The following is a 17,966-nucleotide window of genomic DNA, read 5'->3' on the forward strand; positions in this document are numbered from 1 at the left end:
TACATCCTTTGCTCTCTATACTTTAGCTTGGTTATTTTTTACTATTCTGCTTTCTAGATTACATTCATGTGTGATGTGTCCCTTTTATTAGTAACCCCATTGATTTATTTCTTAAATTCAGTTGTTGTGTTTATATTTGATTCCACTGTATAGTTTATCATTGCTTATGAATTTTATATCTTGTTTATAAGGACATAAGTCCTTGTACATATTAATCACATTTAAGGTCCATGTTTCATAACTCTAAAATTTGAATTTTGCTATGTGCCTGTTTCTATTGTCTGTTTTTTCTCTTGGCCCTTTGTCTTGATATATCTCATAATTTTAAATAAATACTGGATATTTTGTACAAAAATTAAAGTAATTATGGATGATAATATTTTCCCCTGAAGGCCATTCACTCTATTAACTCATAGAGCTTGTATGAAGTCAGATCACTTTATTTCACTCTGGGACTGAGTGGAATCTCAATTATAGTCTTACAAGCTTTGATTTACTTCTGGTTTGTCTCCACTGTTAAAATGTAATCATTTTGAATTCCTAACTTTGGGACTGGCATATTTAATAGGATGTCTATTCTTTTTTTTTTTAATGCTTATTTATTTATTTTGAGAGAGAGAAGGATAGAGAATGAACAGGGGAGGAGCAGAGAGAGAGGGAGAGAGAGAATCCCAAGCAGGCTCTGCCCTATGAGCGCAGAGCCTGATTTAGGGCTCGATCCCATGAGCCGAGAGATCATGATCTGAGCTAAAATCAAGAGTCAGGCACTTAACCTACTTAGTCACCCAGGTGTCCCTAGGATCTCTATTCTTTTTTTTTTTTTTCATTTTTTTTAAATGTTTGTTTATTTTTGAGAAAGAGAGAGAGCGAGAGAGAGCAAGATAGGGGCAGAGAAAGAGAGAGGGAGACACAGAATCCGAAGCAGACTCCAGTCTCTGAGCTGTCAGCACAGAGCCCAATGCAGGGCTCAAACCCATGAACCATGAGATCAGATCTGGCAGAAGTCAGACGCTCAACCAACTGAGCCACCCACATGCCCCTAATAGGATCTCTATTCCTAAATCTAATTATTTCTTTGTTTTCCCATCACTGTGAGACTGCTGAAAATTATCTCTGCTTTTCAGAGCCTTTCTATTTGGTTTCTTAGTTTCTTTCCTGGTGCAGTTAAAAAGGTCAACAAACACTCTAGCGATACACTGTTGAGCACTGGGCCCAATTCACTGCATCTCCCTTCCCTTTTGAATTTTTGCTCCATACGTCCTAGGTGCTGTGAAAGTCCTGAAGTTTAAGTTTTATCTCCTCAGCCCTATGAAAATATCAAAAGCTCTTCTGGCTTTTCTGCCTCTTAGGTGCGTCCTGCTTCCCAGATTCTCATCCTTTCACCTGCACAAAAAATGTAAAAATATCTTGAGCAGAAAAGTAGCTCACAGAAAATATCAACTCACCTCTTTCCTACTCTACCATTTCCTTCTCTCTGAAATGCATGCCCTTTAAGTCCTAACTTTTGGGATAGCTGTATTTTTTTTTTTAATGCTTGTTTATCTTTGAGAGAGAAAGGAGGCAGGGGAAGAAAGAGGGAGACACAGAATCCCAAGCAGGCTCCATGCTGTCAGCACAGAGTTAGACTTGGGGCTCAAACTCACGATCATGACCTGAGCTGATCAAGAGTTAGATGCTTAACTGACTGAGCCCCCCAGGAACCCCCCCAGCATACTTTTTTTTAAATCCAGATTTTAAAAATATTTTCAATGGAAGTATTGGCCTGTTAAAAGCTAGTCTATCTTATCTGGAGATGAACCCTGCCCCCTACTTCAAAATTAATATTATATTAATCTTTGCTGCAAGACTCAATCAAGAAAGTCACTAGAAGTTAAAAAAAGTTGCTATTTTAGTATTTTAGTGGTGGGAAAACCGAAGTTAAATAAAATATTTATGAAGTGCTTACTATAAACAGAGGGTAGAACTATGCTTTAGATGCTGTAATAATTATAATAATTACTTACAATACCGATAATAAAAGGCAAAGTATAGTCTTTTATCTGATAGAGCTTACAGTTTTATAGGAAACACATAACCAACCCACTGAATTATTAGAGAAACATGTCAGAGTATGGTCATACACAAAAGAGTATGTTTACATTCTAGTTCAGGATTTGGCAAATGATAGTCAAGGGCCAAATCTGGCCTATAGGCTGTTTTTATAAACAAAGCTTTATTGGAACACAGACACATTCATTCCTTTATATATTGTTACAATAGCATAGTTGGAACAGAGTTTGTATGGCCTACAAAGACAAATGTATTTATTAAAATGCTGTATTACAGAAATAATTTCTCAACACTTTTTATTCTTTCAGTATTGTTTTAGACCATCATTGCTTCTTTGAGAGACTGAATAGTTTTGGTTAATGGAAAATTCTGAAATTTCTCCAAGAATTAGAACATTTCCTCTTTTTTCCAAAACATTTCCAAGAATTAAAACATCTCCTCTTTTAAGGCTATTTTAAAACTGTTTTTCCTTGCTGGTTCAGGTGTGAGGACTTAAGACTGTGGTTGGAATCTTAAATGATTATTATTGCTTGCACTAAACTTACAACAAGATTCATTTTGTTTGCAACTGGCATGGTCTTCTATCACCCTGCAAAATTCTTATGCCCTTTGTCCCTGAAAAATTCTTATGCCCTTTGTTATTGCATATTTTCCTGTCATGAGCACACTTGATCTGGCTGAGATTATAACTGAATAAAAAAATTGAATTGTTGCCAATTTTGGAGTGAGAAGGCTCAGTAGGGGAAAGCAATCACTTTTATATCTGGGATACTTTACTTCTCAAGGACCATCTTTTAGGGAACACCAGAGGATTCCCAAAGGCCAAATGGAGTATTCCCAGGAGGAAGGGAAGGCTCAAAACAGCCAATTATAATTTCTGTACTTGTCAGTTTAGAGTTCTCAACAAGAACAGCTTTTCAAACTCTTAATTCTTTCCTTTCTGGTGTCTTCTTCTCTACCATCCCCCTCATTTTTATGGTCCTCCTTTAGTGGTAGGGCCGTTTATTCTCCCCCCACCTGTACTCCTATTTTAAGAGAATTTTAAAAGCTCTGGGTCTTTTATTTGAATTGCTCTGTGGGGTTTTGATCTGTCTTATGTTTTGTAGTACTTGGTACTTATTTTGGTTCTTCGTGTCAGTAATTGCAGAAGCCATTAAGAAAAGATTAATTGTTGACAGAGGTTCATTACTCTTTGAATACATTGAAAGTCTATGGACTGAGATTGAGGAGGCAGCAGAATAGTTTTGAGGGTGTATATATATATATATAGTGGGAATGAATGAGTGCGAGAGAGAAAGAGAAAGATCTCAATTGAAAAAAAAAAGAAAATGTAGAGGATAGATTTACAGAATATATTTCTGCGGTGCCAATGTTACACTTAAATATATGCAGCATAGATTCCTAAAGTTCCCAACCTAAAGTTCCTCAAATGACATAAAAAAAATATGAATGGATGAAGAAGGAGAAATCTAAAACCCAAAGGAAGAAATTCATTTTCAGTGTAGCAGTTCCCATTAGGTGAGTGAGATAATACATCTGAAATAACTGGACAAAAATAAAATTCATCGTGTGAACAAATTGTTTTGTCACCATAAAGTCAAATATTAGCCTGATGAATTCCCTCACTATTTGGCCAAGCTGACTGTCTAACTTGTAATGTGCACTTAACATGCTGTCCATTCTTGTCGGTTTTCTCCTTGATATACTCAATATATATAGAGGGGGTTACAGTGATATCTCCTGATGTTTCTTTGTGGATGCATGCTTAAGCACTATTGATGACCTAAAACCTCAAATATGATTCACCATGTGAAATTCTAATAGATGATATTGCCAACACTCATCATAGTCAATTACGCAAAACCACAGGTTCAGGTTAACTAAAGGGGTTTATTACTGATAACACTTCAGTCCAACTGAATTTGGTGATGATGTTTCACACTAATTTCAAGTAAAGGGGTGAATGCCTACATAATGGAGATCACCACACTGGTTAGTCCAGTGTAGGCTAGCCACAACCCAAGTCTACATAGATAAAATGTTTCAAGTATGACCCATCACAAGTGACAGTTGCCATATTATTCACACAATTGACCATTTCCTCTTGACCACTGAATGGATTTTTATTTTTATTAGATGTGGGTGACAGAGTTTGGGCTTAAACTTGGACATCTTTTTATCTGAAGTATCATTTTGTTACCTGTCTTTTCTGTTTTCCTTTCTCACTCAAATGTGATTTGAATGGAAGGCAGTGTTTTGTTTGAAATAGCTATTGATGGGTTTTTAGGGTAAAAGCATCTAATTACTGGTGGGAAAATCCCTCTAGCTCTCCTCCTCTTTTGAAAGATAAATGAAGACAGTAGATGTTTAACCAACTTCAATTATGTTTCCATTTAGTTCATGCTATTGAGGTTGATTTGTATGTAACCACAGTGAATTGTTCACGTCCAGAATCAGGGTTTTTTCTTGTAATTGTAAGAGATCACAGTGGCATTTACACCTGCTAACCATAGGCTTTCATTAAGATGACTGATTGCTTGCATTGATTTATTTGATATGTGGGCATTCCTGTGGTGTGAGTTTTCATTTTAAAATGTACACAGTTCATCATTTGGGCTCTTCTCTTGCATTGCTCTTAATGGAATTTTGAGCATACCTTCTTCCAAAAGGCTTTTCCTGATTAGACAAAAATGTGTTGCTTTGAAGGAATAAGATATGAATCACTGAATGCTTTTCTAAGTTGGAGAGGGGGACACTTAGTGAGCATTATTATTCTTAACTTCTACATGCTTCTCAACTTGATGTCATTGATTGCCAGTTTATTTAGATATCTGCTCCTAGAAATGGAATAGCGAGAGGGAGTAATGTAGTCAAGCAGGTACACTTACTGAAAGTTTTCAAGAAAACTTTTTGGTGAATAAGATTCTCCTTGTCTGGTACAGATTTTTAGAATCCTTACTAAATTGTTAATGTAGTAACTTGGAATTGTAAGCTAGATTTGTAAGCTAATAAATTGTAATTTGGAAACAAGAGAAACTTATATCCTTATAGTGACTTGTATTGTGTCCCCTGCAACCCCCTGCCCTGCCCCACTCAATGATATATCTATGTTCTAATCCAAGTACCTATGAATGTGACTTTCTTTGGAAATGCGATCTTTGCAGACACATTTAAGTTAAGAATCTAGAGATGAGGTCATTCAAGATTTAGGGAGGGCCCTAAATCCAATAATTGGTATCCGTGTGAAAGAAAGAAATTTGACACAGAGGGAAGAATGCCAAGGGAAGATGGAGGCAGGCATTGACGGATGTTCCCACAAGCCAGGACACTTGGAGTGAGGAACCGGAATGGCAGGAGTCACCAGAAGCTGCAAGAGGTAAGGTAAGGGTCCCCACCCCCACCCCAACTAGGGCCTTCAGAGAAGGTGAAAGATCCTCAGCAGGGGACTCGTCTCTGCCAACAGCTGGATTTTGGACTTCTGGCTTCCAGAACAGTGACACTTATTTTCAGGTTTGTGGTGATTTGTTGCAACAGCCCTAGAGAACTACAGCACTCATATCATTATCTATGTGAATGGCTCCTCCTAATATCTGTGCCATTTGCTACCTGCATGGCTTGACCCTGATCTTCATGCGGAGAAAATATCCACTTGTCTGTTGCAAAAGTTACTTCCCAAAGTTGGCATCTAGGATACCTGATTCATGGAATCTCTGTATTGTACTTTTATTTTATTTTTTAAGCTTAGTAAAAAAAAAAAAATTATCACAGGTCCCTATAAATATTTCCTTCTGAAATTTCAATCAAATGAGTCCTGAGGCTTGGACACTTTACTTAGATTACTTAGTAGCTCCCTTGATGTTTTCTTTGGTTGTCTCTTTAGCTTTTACACAATGCTTACAAATTTAGCACTTCATATAATTGCATTTTTTATTGTCCTTCACACAAAATCAGTATTTGCAATAATAAAATGTAAACATCTACAAGTTAAGCCTCTAGTCCTTAAATAAAGAATAACAGAGACTTAGGAAGGAACTCTCTCTTCTCAGAACACTTATTGTTCTTATTGTCAGGATACTCAGGTGAGCACTTGGATATACAGAGATGGGCTTCATTTCAAATTGTTTCTTGGGTATGAATCTTATCTCAACTATGACACAAACTTTCTGAAAGCAGCAATCTCCTTAAACCCTGCACCTGAGCACTGCCTCCCTAGGGATATTCCCAGTGTAGTTGCTCAATAAATGCTGATCCAACAATTGATGTCTGGGCTTCTGACTTAGAGTTCAGTATTTTATATCATTTCCAGAAATTCCTACAGGATAGTGAAAAATCATCACATTCCTCCTTCCAACATCAATTACTTAATAGACTCTCAAGTTTAGTAGAGAATAAAATATTATAGGGAAGATTTTATAAGCTGTAATCAATTGTTTAGGAGGGTACTAACCCTCAGAAAAGAAAACCACGCAACATATTCCTATAGGAAGGTAACTCTGGAAGCTAAATTGTGACAAGGGTTTTTTGTTTTGTTTTGTTTTGTTTTTTTGGGTTTTTTGTTTTGTTGTGGTTTTTGGTTTTTGGGGTTTTTTTGGTGGAGGGAGGAGGAAATGGATAACTTTAGTCCAGTGGTGGCTGGGGGTGGGGGGTGCATAGATTGGTCACTCTGTATTGAACCTGAGTATTTCTTATTTCAGTTGACAACATTCACATCTTTGAGCTTCTCATTTAGACTTTGATAAAATCAACTTGCAGAGGCAGATGGCAGGCTGTTATTTTTAATTCACAAGCCATGTTAAATGTATGCCATATGTTATAGAACTTTTCAGGCTCAGCCTTTTGAGTGCTACCACAATAAACTCACCAACTTACAGAAAAGGAAATCTGACAGGAAGAATTATGCACTTGCGGGTTACATTTTTGAAAACTGAAGTCAGTTACTTGTCTCTTTGCCTGATTTAAGGAGGGGGTGGGTGGGGAAGAAAAAACTCACAGCAAAATGAGAAGCCACGCATTGAAATGGTAATATCTGTGTAAAAAAGAAATGGGATTAGGGGGTTTGATTGTTGCTCTCTACTCAGAGTGATATGTCACATCAACAGTATGACACCTCCAAAGAACATACGAGACAGCCCGTTATAACCCAGAAAGGGACTGAAACATGAGTTCTAGTTTGTATTCTGCTAATGATCTTGAGGAGGGGACTCATCTCTCAGAGGCTTAGTAGTTTGTATGTCAAAAAAAAAAAAAGCTGAATTAGATAGTCTCTAAATCACAACCTGTTTGCATGGTTACTCATGGTCAATCACCGCCACCTTTATAAGGACCATATTATAGAAAATCGCTCCTTTTTGGAAAAATTCTTCAGTTGTAAAGACTCTAAATTTCATAGGCCTTCCACCAACTGCCTTAATGAAGGTCAACACAGTTGGTAAACATTTTGTGGAGTTACTCTTATGAAATCTGCCTATTTCTTCCTCTTTATGTCTGAGATGATCTCTGTCATCTCTGAGACACTATATTGTAACAGAGATATATTGTAACTAATATCTGAGACACTATATTGTAACAGAGATACAAGGAAAGATTTTGGCCACATGCCTCTGTCCATCTGGGCACAAGTCAGTTCCTAACGACATGATTCTAGGAACCTGTCTAGGATTTGGGGGAATTCAAGGATCACTATTCAATGATGAGAAAGTTTGTGTCTCCTTGTTGCAAGATTCAATGTGAATATTAATATTCATACCAACTTGCCTATAAAAAGAGTTTTTATAAACTTCTAAATTTTCTCTTTTTCCCCTTAAGTAGAATGGCAAATGCTTTCTGCTCCATGAGCAAGAGGTAAGAGGGGAATGTCAGATGACATCAGAAATATCTGAACTAGCCCACTGAGGATCTAGGGGGTAGAGAAGGAAGAACGCTTTGTACGAGAAACACAAAAGGTGGCTATGACTTTCAGAAAATAATTTACAAACCTCTTCCTTTCTCCTCACAGGTTCCTTATCTTTTCAGTGCTCTGTTCTTACCCTGGGAACCCGGAAGATGACAACCATGTTGAGCAGGAGGCACAGGAGGTAAGTCAGGGTTAGTCAGGTGTGTCTCAAGCAGAGTGGATGCAGGTACGAAAGTGCCTAATGCTGAGATCTGAGACTCTTTCAGAAAGCGCTTATTTGTTTGAATTAAGTTGTGATTAAGGTAGAGATTGCATAAGAAATGTGCCCCTTCTCAAAACTCAGAGTCACCTTTGTGTAACACTCGGGACCTTTTCTCACCGTAACCTCCTGATTTCTACTCCAACCTTGTGTGCTAAGATAGCAGCTCCCAGAGATGGCTTGCTTGCTCCTACCTACTTTCGCTTTGCCACCACAAACAGCACCGAAGGAGAGCATTCCTTTGCTCTCACATCCCTGCCCATACACACATTGTCCACAGCCCTCCTTCCCTTTCACATTTGCATACTCACACATACAGGGCTGTGTTAGGCATCCGGTGTTACTGTTACCATTGTTCCTTGGTGTACAAAATGCACTTACCTAGGTACACCACTTTCATACATACCTCATTTTATATGTTTGCCTTTCCCACTGTCTGAACCTGAACTCCTTGAAAGCAGGAGCTATGTCCTCTGTATCTTTATTTCCCCAACATTTAGCTAGACCTACCACATAGCAAGGACACAAAGAGATGCTTACCAAGTGAAAACGATGAATGGAAGTGCAATAAACATCTTACCTAGTTAGGTGGAGAACGAACAGTCTCAGTTTCTAGGTCATTTACGCATTCGGTCATTCATTAGAGAACAGTTTCACTAATTGTGTTTTGGAAGAGGTTGATAACATCAGAACTCACTGTTTACTATACAGAGGTTGCTGTTTGTGTATAGATGTGTGTGCGTGCATGTAAATCCGCCCATGTATACTTAGAATGAAATTAACTATTAAACTGGAAATTATTCATTTCACAGTGTTGGTTTAATCATTCCCACTAATCTCTCTGTTGCCTTCAAAGTTTCTGGAACATTTTTATATATAGATATCTGGTCAAAGTGTGCTGCAGTGCCAACTGTAGTTGAGATTTAAGAGTCCAGAATAGACGGACCAGATGGGCAGCTTCCCTCACAGCAGAGTTTCCCAAAGTGCATTGAGCAGAACACTTGTTTCATGGGGTGTTAAATGGGATGTTACTAGGTGTTATGAGAAAAGGAACAGAGACAGAGATAAAAGAGAGAGAGGGATTTATATATAAGCACACATGTGTGTATAATACGTATATAATTAATTGAAAATAAACAGAAATTACACGTATAATATCTAGCATTTCTCAGATTTATTTATTCATGAAATTTTACAGTTTTAAAACATTTTCAGGAATGACTGCCCTAAAGAACCTCAGGGAATTGTTGGATTATTAAATGGTAACTAGGGGGCATACTTCTGTCTGATTGTGATACTCCCTGCCTGATTATGCCACATTTGATGAATTCATCGTTTTATGGATCTGGCGTATTTGGGAGAGCTGAGCCTGTCCTGAATTCTGGGATACATGTGTAACTTTTCTGGATTTGATTTGACATCTGGCTTTTGACCACAGTACTGATTGATTCCATTCGTCTTCTCGATCTCCATACTTCCCTACTCTTTATCAGGTAGTATCTGACTAGGAAATCTGAAATGTCTCAAGGTATTTCAAGCGGAGAAAACTTAATTCGGGGACTTGATTAAAAGGTTTTGGAAAGTCTTAGAAAGCAAATAGAAGTAGAAGGAAACTGAAAAAAAAATTAGGGGGGGTTGTTTGTTTACTTTATTATTATTATTTTTCAAATTAAAGTTTATTTTTGAGAGAGAGAGAGAGAGAGACAGAGAAACAGAGAGACACAGAATCCAAAGCAGGGTCCAGGTTCCGAGCTGTCAGCACAGAGCCTTATGCGGGGCTCAGACCCACGAACCGTGAGCTCAGGACCTGAGCTGAAGTCAGACGCTTAACCGACTGAGCCACCCAGGTGCCCCTGTTTGTTTAAATTCAAGAACTCAGGATCTAAAGCTGCTAAATGATCCTAGGCTGGAGCGACCCTGCCCTCCATCTTGAGTTGCCGGAGGGGCTGCCGCTGCCTCTGCTGGAAATGGTGCTGAGCATCACTGAGTTGGACTCATCCGGGAGGCTGGACTCCCACTGACAGTGTTGAAACTGCCATCGTCACTGCTAGAGCCCACAGTCACCTAGAGGTACTCTCGGTTGCCCATGGGGGTGCTGCCTCTGCTGGAGAGTTGGCCAGAAGAAGGAAAGAAAATGGCATCTCCCTTCTCCCTAATTTCACATCTGCTACTATTTGCTTTCTGTGGACAGACCCATCAGAAACTCAACTGGCAAAGGGGTTTTAGAGATGTGGCATGCAGGCTTTCAGTCAGAGGCATGTATGCCGGAGATTACAGAAAGGCAGGGATGGAGATGAACCATGGACACTGTGCACCGCCCACTTCTTTGGGCACTTGACATCCAGAACCGCCTTTCCATTCATACCGAAGCTTTTACACAAGAACGAGAAGCAAGGAACCTCTACTTGACAGATACACTATCACTTTTACAAATGGAGACCCTAACTTTCAGCATTGGTAAAATTCTTTTTTTTTTTTTTTTAATTTTTTTTTTCAACGTTTATTTATTTTTGGGACAGAGAGAGACAGAGCATGAACGGGGGAGGGGCAGGGAGAGAGGGAGACACAGAATCGGAAACAGGCTCCAGGCTCTGAGCCATCAGCCCAGAGCCCGACACGGGGCTCGAACTCACGGACAGCGAGATCGTGACCTGGCTGAAGTCGGACGCTTAACCGACTGCGCCACCCAGGCGCCCCAGCATTGCTAAATTCTTAGGAGTTTATAAAATTATCTGCTACATGGCCCTCTGTGTAAAAGCCTCTGCTGACTTACATTTGCCTTTTTATGTAGTTTACATTCACATCCTAAGGTTCATCATGGTAGTCGTTTCCGTACAAATTTTCTCTACTTCCCAGGTCTTGCCTATTCTCTTTGACACAACTCAACCCTACGTGAGCTCCCACACTAATTCTGTCTATGCCTGCTCCCTTTGCAGGTAAGTCTTACTAGAGAAGAATCATGTAAAGTAGCTGACTTGTATTAGAATAAATTAAAATCAGCAGCCTCAAGTGAGCATTCAGTATTGCCCAGGACTTCTCTCCAAAGCTCTTCCTCTACTACGTTCAATGATTATTTCAAAATCTCTGCTCCCTTCCTCACATTCATTCAGTCATCTTGGGAAGAAAAGAAACCCATCAGCTGTAAGTTCTGTTGTCTTCCCCCACCCCCCCCTTCAAAGTCTTAGATGAATCTACATCCTTACCTAATTCCCCTTCCATCCCTCTGCCACAAAGAAGAAAGCATCCTTCATCCTCTTTAAGGCTAATGGCTTCTGGAACCCACCATCTCTGTTTCTCAAGATCTCTGCTTTAAAAAATTCACACCACTATTTCAACCTCTGCCTCTGCATTATCCCCATCACCAGATAAACCTGATATAAAACCACAAAATCAAGCAAAACAACCCTCCATTATGGAGTCTTTCATTACCTTTTAGCTACTTTCTCTGGTACACTGTACAAGTTGCCTAACTGTACTGCCTCTGTTTCCTCATTTTCGGGTTACTCTTCTGTGGATCCCACCTTGGTTTCTGTGACCAACACCCTCTTGAGACTCTTATGCCAAGTACCCAGTGAACTCCATTTAAGGAAATTCAGAAGACAGACGCTTCCATGTTCCTCTTACCTGGCACCGTTGGCTACTTCCTTCATCTTGAAATTTATTCTTTTTTTGTTGTTTGCTTCCCAATATAGCTTCTCTCTGAAAAAGCACTTCTGTATGCTGATGATCGAGGATGTTTTCTTTCTCTATACTCTTTTCCTAAATGGTTTTATTCGTTCCCAAGGCTCTTGATGTCTCCAAAATCCCCATGTCCAGGCAAGAGCAAGCCTCTGAGCTCTAATACATAACCAAGTTCTTCACAACTCCATTTAAATGTCCCTCAGGCATCTCAAACTAATAATCTCTAAAACTCAGTCCATGGCTTTCTCTTCTAAATCTATTTCTTTCATAGCCTTCCCCCTCTCAGAAAATGACCCTACCAACTTGCAAAAACAGACATTTGAGAGTCATCCTTATTTATTCCTTTTTTATCTTCTTCATTCATTTCACCAGTACGAGCTGTGAATTCCACACAAACCCATTTCTCTCCATTTTCATTGTTACTCAACTTAGCCAAGTTTCCATCACCTCCCAAATAGATTAAAAGCCACCCTCTTACCCTGCTCTACAAAGCAGTACATGATACAACCTTGATATATCTCTCTGACTTTACTCTTCTCATTTACTGCCTCTCAGCACCCTGGGACACGTTTTGGTTCCTCAAATACATCAGTCTCTTCTCTGTTTTAGGATCCTTTGTCCTTCTGTCTTTTCTTCCTGGAGCTCTCTTCCTCTGATACTTTAAATGCTTCTATTTACTTGTCCTTATCTGGTCAATGATGTTTCCTCATTGTTTTACTTAGCTCCTACCAGTACCCTCTTACAGTATTCATTTTATTTTCATCTTCACACCCATTTTAATTTGTGATTATGTGATTTTGGCTTTTTTGGTTGATTGCATCACTTTCTACGTTGTAAGCAGCACAGGGCAAGAACTTTGTCAATTCCATTTAATGACAATAAGTCCAGTACCTGGAACATAATAGATATTTAACAACATTTGCTGGAAGAATGAAAGCATGAAGATATCTAAATGGAATTGTAGGTAGATCTTAGTAAAGTTGTGTGATTGTTTGAATTTCCATCTGTCGAGCTCTAACAAGAAGCCTGGATAGAAAATTGTTTGGTTTCGAAGATTAAATAGAAGAAAATAAGATTTTTCCACCAAGATTTGGACATTCATCATCTGTGACCAATATCAATCTTGTCCCCACAGAAGAAGTTGTTTTTTAGCCCAATGATGAACAGACTTTGAAGTTAATTGCACCCGAAGATATAGTATCATGAAACTGTTGGCAAGTGTCTAATAGGATTACTAGTTTTTCTTAAAATGTGTTAGCTTTTGCATGTAGCTCATTTACATTCACAGAATTCTGGGTTTTGCATCACTCTGTTTTATAATAGAGGGCTGAAATGTTTGATATTATTGAAAGTATTGGGGAGAAACCAAGACAAACTCTACTTTGAATTGTCTGTCTCTTTTCTCATGAAGTGGAAATTGAATAGAGGTAAGGATGCTTGAGGGGTAACAAAAATATATTATTCTCCTTGGCCTGCAATTCTAGGGGCTGGGCAGAGGTTGGATACTGTGCTTCTGTTAACATGAGGAGATAAAGAACTATATGAAAACTTCTCCTTGCTTTATTCTATCAAAGCTTCTTCAGTTTCCATGGAAATAAGAGCAGAAAGACCACTGACATGCAGCCATAGACAGTGAGTTTTCCCTGACATGCTTTGGCTGCTTCTAGATAAGAGCTCTTAAAGTCAACTACAAATTTAAAGTTTATTTAGCTTTTAGAATTTTGCCCATTTTTTATTTTTATTTTTTTAATGGTGCAGCTTTCCCAGGATCATTAAGAATACAGAAATAGGAGGGGCGCCTGGGTGGTGCAGTCGGTTAAGCATCCGACTTCAGCCAGGTCACGATCTCGCGGTCCGTGAGTTCGAGCCCCGCGTCAGGCTCTGGGCTGATGGCTCAGAGCCTGGAGCCTGCTTCCGATTCTGTGTCTCCCTCTCTCTCTGCCCCTCCCCTGTTCATGCTCTGTCTCTCTCTGTCCCAAAAAAAAAAATAAATAAACGTTGAAAAAAAAAATTTAAGAATACAGAAATAGGAAATAAAAGATGAGGAACAAAAATTATGCAAGAAGATATCTCCATGGCTTTAATTTGAGTACACTTGTCTGGGTCTTTTGAGGACCATGAGGAAAGGGTGAAGAATTTGAGAGATTTACTCACATTTTGCATCTCTTTTAAGAGTGATGGGAACCACTCTTACCATCACCCCCATTTCTCCCTAGAAGACAGAATGAATGGCAGTTTTAATTATTAAAAGGAAAAAAAGGACCAAATTTTGGAGAACTCAGTGGTGTTGCACAAAGAAAGAATGAGTGGAGAATAGGCAGAGAAATGCCCCTGGAGGTACAAGCACCATGAGGTCCACTGAGCTCTCCATTATTTATTGCAATTATTATTTAAATCACAGCTTTTATATTTTCTCTTGAGAGTCTCTGCAAAATGTGAGCCTGAAAACTCTAAAAGGTACCCATTCAGAGGAAATGGGACCTGGTTTTCAAATGATCAGAGTATCGCTTATCTCTTACTAATTTTTTTTTCTCATTTATTTCTGTTTCCTTAATTGAGGTTCATCATTGACCCCTGGAATTGAAGATCATTGCATTTTGCCCTTGTGGATGAAACTTTGATAATTATTAAATTATAGCCAACTAGGAATGTTTGGAGACTATCTTAACTATTTAAAACATCACATTTTTCATTTCAATTACAAATAATTTTGAGTCTCTTCTTTTCCACAATCCTGTGTGGAATACACAATTTGAGTCAGTACATAAATGCAGACCACAAGTTATCTGTACTAATATAGTCAAAATTTGGCTCTAAGTTTCTTAGCATTCATAGGAATGGTGTTACTGGTATTAAAAGACAAAAGTCCTAAGTAGCAAAGAATGTCAGTTGTTTAGAAGAAGTTGAAGTTTCTTTGGTACTGGGAACTCAGATAGATGTCTCCGAGGGACTTTTACACAAAGTAGACATTCAAATAGAGATAAATATATCTGTAATATCTTCTATACAATATAGCTAGCAGTGAGTTTTGTATGCTGAATCTTATAAATCCTTCAATACATTTTGGCCACATCAAGCTAGAGTAAGATTGAGTAACTGCAAATACATGGAGACCAAAGGATATAGTCCAAGGAATACTTTGGATTGATCTAACAATTAAAATATACAATACTTAGGGAAGTGTGTTGGATCTCAGAAGCACTATGATATAATACCAGAAAAAAAAAAAGTAAGTTTTTCCTATTCTACTAGAAGTCCAGGGGAAGATGCACTACATTTTTAGCCTTTATTTGGCAAAATTAACTCCTCGTTGTTTGCGAAATTAACAAAATAAAAGCATTTTTATTGTAAAATTAGTTTATAATTGTCTTATTTAAAAAGAAAACAAGTAGAAACATCAGTAGAAAGATCCTTTTCTGGCTCCAATGGCTATGCATTTCAAAACACACACACACACACACACACACACACACACACACACACAGCCAAACAAAGAATTGCTGATTGATGCTAAGCTGAATATTTTATTTTTAGATTATAATTGAAGGAATTTGATTTACAATTTAAACAAGTGATATTTTTATAAAAGAAAAGAATTTTTTTTCTCCTATGTATTTTTGGTAAAGGACAGAATTCCCTTGAGGAATGAAATATAGCAGGAGATCCATCCATTTTTCTCTTGCATAATGGAAACATATTCTATTCTCTATAAATCTCACACGTCCCTTAAAAATCATGAACGTAAGCTGACTATATTATAATACTTGAAGAAATCAACTAGAGGAAAGGTCTTTGGAGAAGTTTTGTTGAAAGGTGCTGGGCTTCCATGGAGGTATGTGTACTCCATCTATCTTAACTTGGATTGTGATATACCATCTTAGGTTTTATTGAGGCTTTGTTCACTGGATCAAAATACAATTGGGCCAAATATAAAATTTTTTACCTTTAGTGTATGTTAAAGATTTCCTCCCACCTTTGAACATCACAACATAGCTGGGATTTTCCACCTTACCCAACTTTAGTAAAAAACCAGTATAAGTGACACACCATGAGGTTTTGGTTGTCTCAAAGTGTCATTATAGCAAGGCAATCCAGATATATCTAAACCCTCCTTTGTCAATGCTGCCTCTGCTGTGAGACTTATAAGGTAGTTGTACATATAAGGTTTAATGTGAGTGGGAATCAAAGGGTCATTCTGTCAAAACTTTTCATTCAGCGTATACTTTATGCCAGACACTTTCCCAGGTGCTACTGCAGTGAGCAAAAGTGACAGATATGCCTTGTTTGAGAGCTTACAATCTAGTAAGCAAGTCACTAAGACATGGAATGCATCAGATTGACTTAAAACAATAATAGCAACAATCTAGAATATTTCTTGCATTTCTTATTCCAAAGCAGATCTCTGTCTTAGAACTGGCTTAAAGTATGTGGCTTAGGTTTATCCTTTATCCTTACTTTCATTGTACCCCCAGCTTGCGCCGTGCTCACAGTGATGATTGCATTCTACCCCCAGCATGTGAGGGAGGAAAAGTAGACTGGTTTTATGGCAGTGATCTTGCCCAGTACTGAACAGGCCCTAGAACATCATAATTGGGCCAACTGAGTTTTCAATTCCTTCTTGGGATAGGACTGGTGTATTGGAGAGGAAGAGACTCCTGAGTTAGAAGCAAAGCAGGGAGAGCAAGCCCCTACCCCCATCCTTTCCCTGTTACACAAGAACCCATGCACCGTGGTTCTCATGCAACGGCTTCTTATCCATGTAACAAAAGAATTCCTCCTGTTTTCACTGCCCTCCCCAACAAACACAGAACTAGTAACTGGAGTCTAGTAGTGTTCATTGGATTCATTCTCTGGAAATGTAACTGATGGAAGCGTGAATGCCCACTGTCTGGGATAGTTTGTCTATGTTCTATATCAAGAAAACCTCCCTTCAGCGCATTTTCATAGTTGGGGTTTCTCTTTTTAATTAAAACATTTTTTTAAACATTTATTCATTTTTGAGAGTGACAGAGACAGAGTGTGAGCAGGGGAGGGGGGGAGAGAGAGAGAGAGAGAGGGAGACGCAGAATCTGAAGCAGGCTCCAGGCTCTGAGCTGTCAGCACAGAGCCTGACATGGGGCTTGAACTCACGGACGGCGAGATCATGACCTGAGCTGAAGTCAGACACATAACTGAGTGAGCCACCCAGGAGCCCCTCTCTTTTTAATTTGTATAGTCAATTTATTTTGCTTAAATATGGAGAAATGACAATACGGTTTTCATCCCTCTAGGATTACAGCCCTATAGTCAGGTAAAACTTTTGTGGTGTACGTGGCAATCATTTTAGGAATATGTAATTTCTCCTAAATTGGCTGCTCCTGGTGCACTCATTCAGAAGGCACTAACTCATTCACAAAGATGATCATTAGAAGCCAAGTCAAATAGGCAGCCGATTTGCCGGGTCTAGTAAAGGTAAGCTGTTTTAGGAATCCTCTCTCTCTCTCTCTCTTTCTTCCTCCCTCCCTCCCTCCCTCTCTCTTGCTTTCTTGTTCTTTAGCTCTCTTACTCTCTCATTAATTTAGTTTTCAGGGCTGCTGCAGCAGGTGGGGGATTTTATTATTTTCATCTCATTAATCACTTGTGAGTTGCTGAGGAGAGCTCTATTAATACCTGGTCAAAAGACAGGATAATCCATAACATCTTCTAGCAGAAGCAAAGCCAGCTGTGGCCAGTGTGTACATAACCAGGCTGAAGTAATTTATGCAAAGTAATATGATGCATCTCTAAAGGAAACCTGCTTGCTCAAATCAGAAGAGAGATGATTACTGTAACTCTCCCTTGCACAACTGGCCCTCTGCTAACATGATCAAAGTTAGTTTTGTTCTCAGAATATTTCTGGGTCTTCTCTCCTTTCTTACTGCTCTGGCACTACAGGATCCTAAGAGTTCTCCAGAACCCTGTTCTACCCTGCCTCTACCCCACTAAGTGCTCTCTCCAATTTTTCATTCTTATTTATTTATTTTTAAGTATCATCACTACCACAAATTTCACTGTGACTACATTTTTAGTTAAGATGTTGGAATTTGATGGCGAAATCGTATTAGT

The 17,966-nt window shown here is 38.7% G+C and overlaps 1 long non-coding RNA gene across 1 annotated transcript in view; it reads left to right on the top strand.

Moving 5' to 3' along the window:
• The window catches only part of LOC128312236 (uncharacterized), a 34,375-nt gene extending 26,060 nt beyond the window's left edge, over positions 1-8,315 (top strand). The window contains exons 4-5 of the long non-coding RNA XR_008291259.1: positions 5,316-5,425; positions 8,045-8,315. This is a non-coding gene — a long non-coding RNA (uncharacterized LOC128312236). The remainder of the gene's footprint in view (positions 1-5,315; positions 5,426-8,044) is intronic.
• The last annotated feature ends 9,651 nt before the right edge of the window (positions 8,316-17,966 follow it).

The sequence above is a fragment of the Acinonyx jubatus genome, chromosome D4 (genome assembly GCF_027475565.1).
Source record: "Acinonyx jubatus isolate Ajub_Pintada_27869175 chromosome D4, VMU_Ajub_asm_v1.0, whole genome shotgun sequence".
In the NCBI taxonomy this organism is placed as follows: domain Eukaryota; kingdom Metazoa; phylum Chordata; class Mammalia; order Carnivora; family Felidae; genus Acinonyx; species Acinonyx jubatus.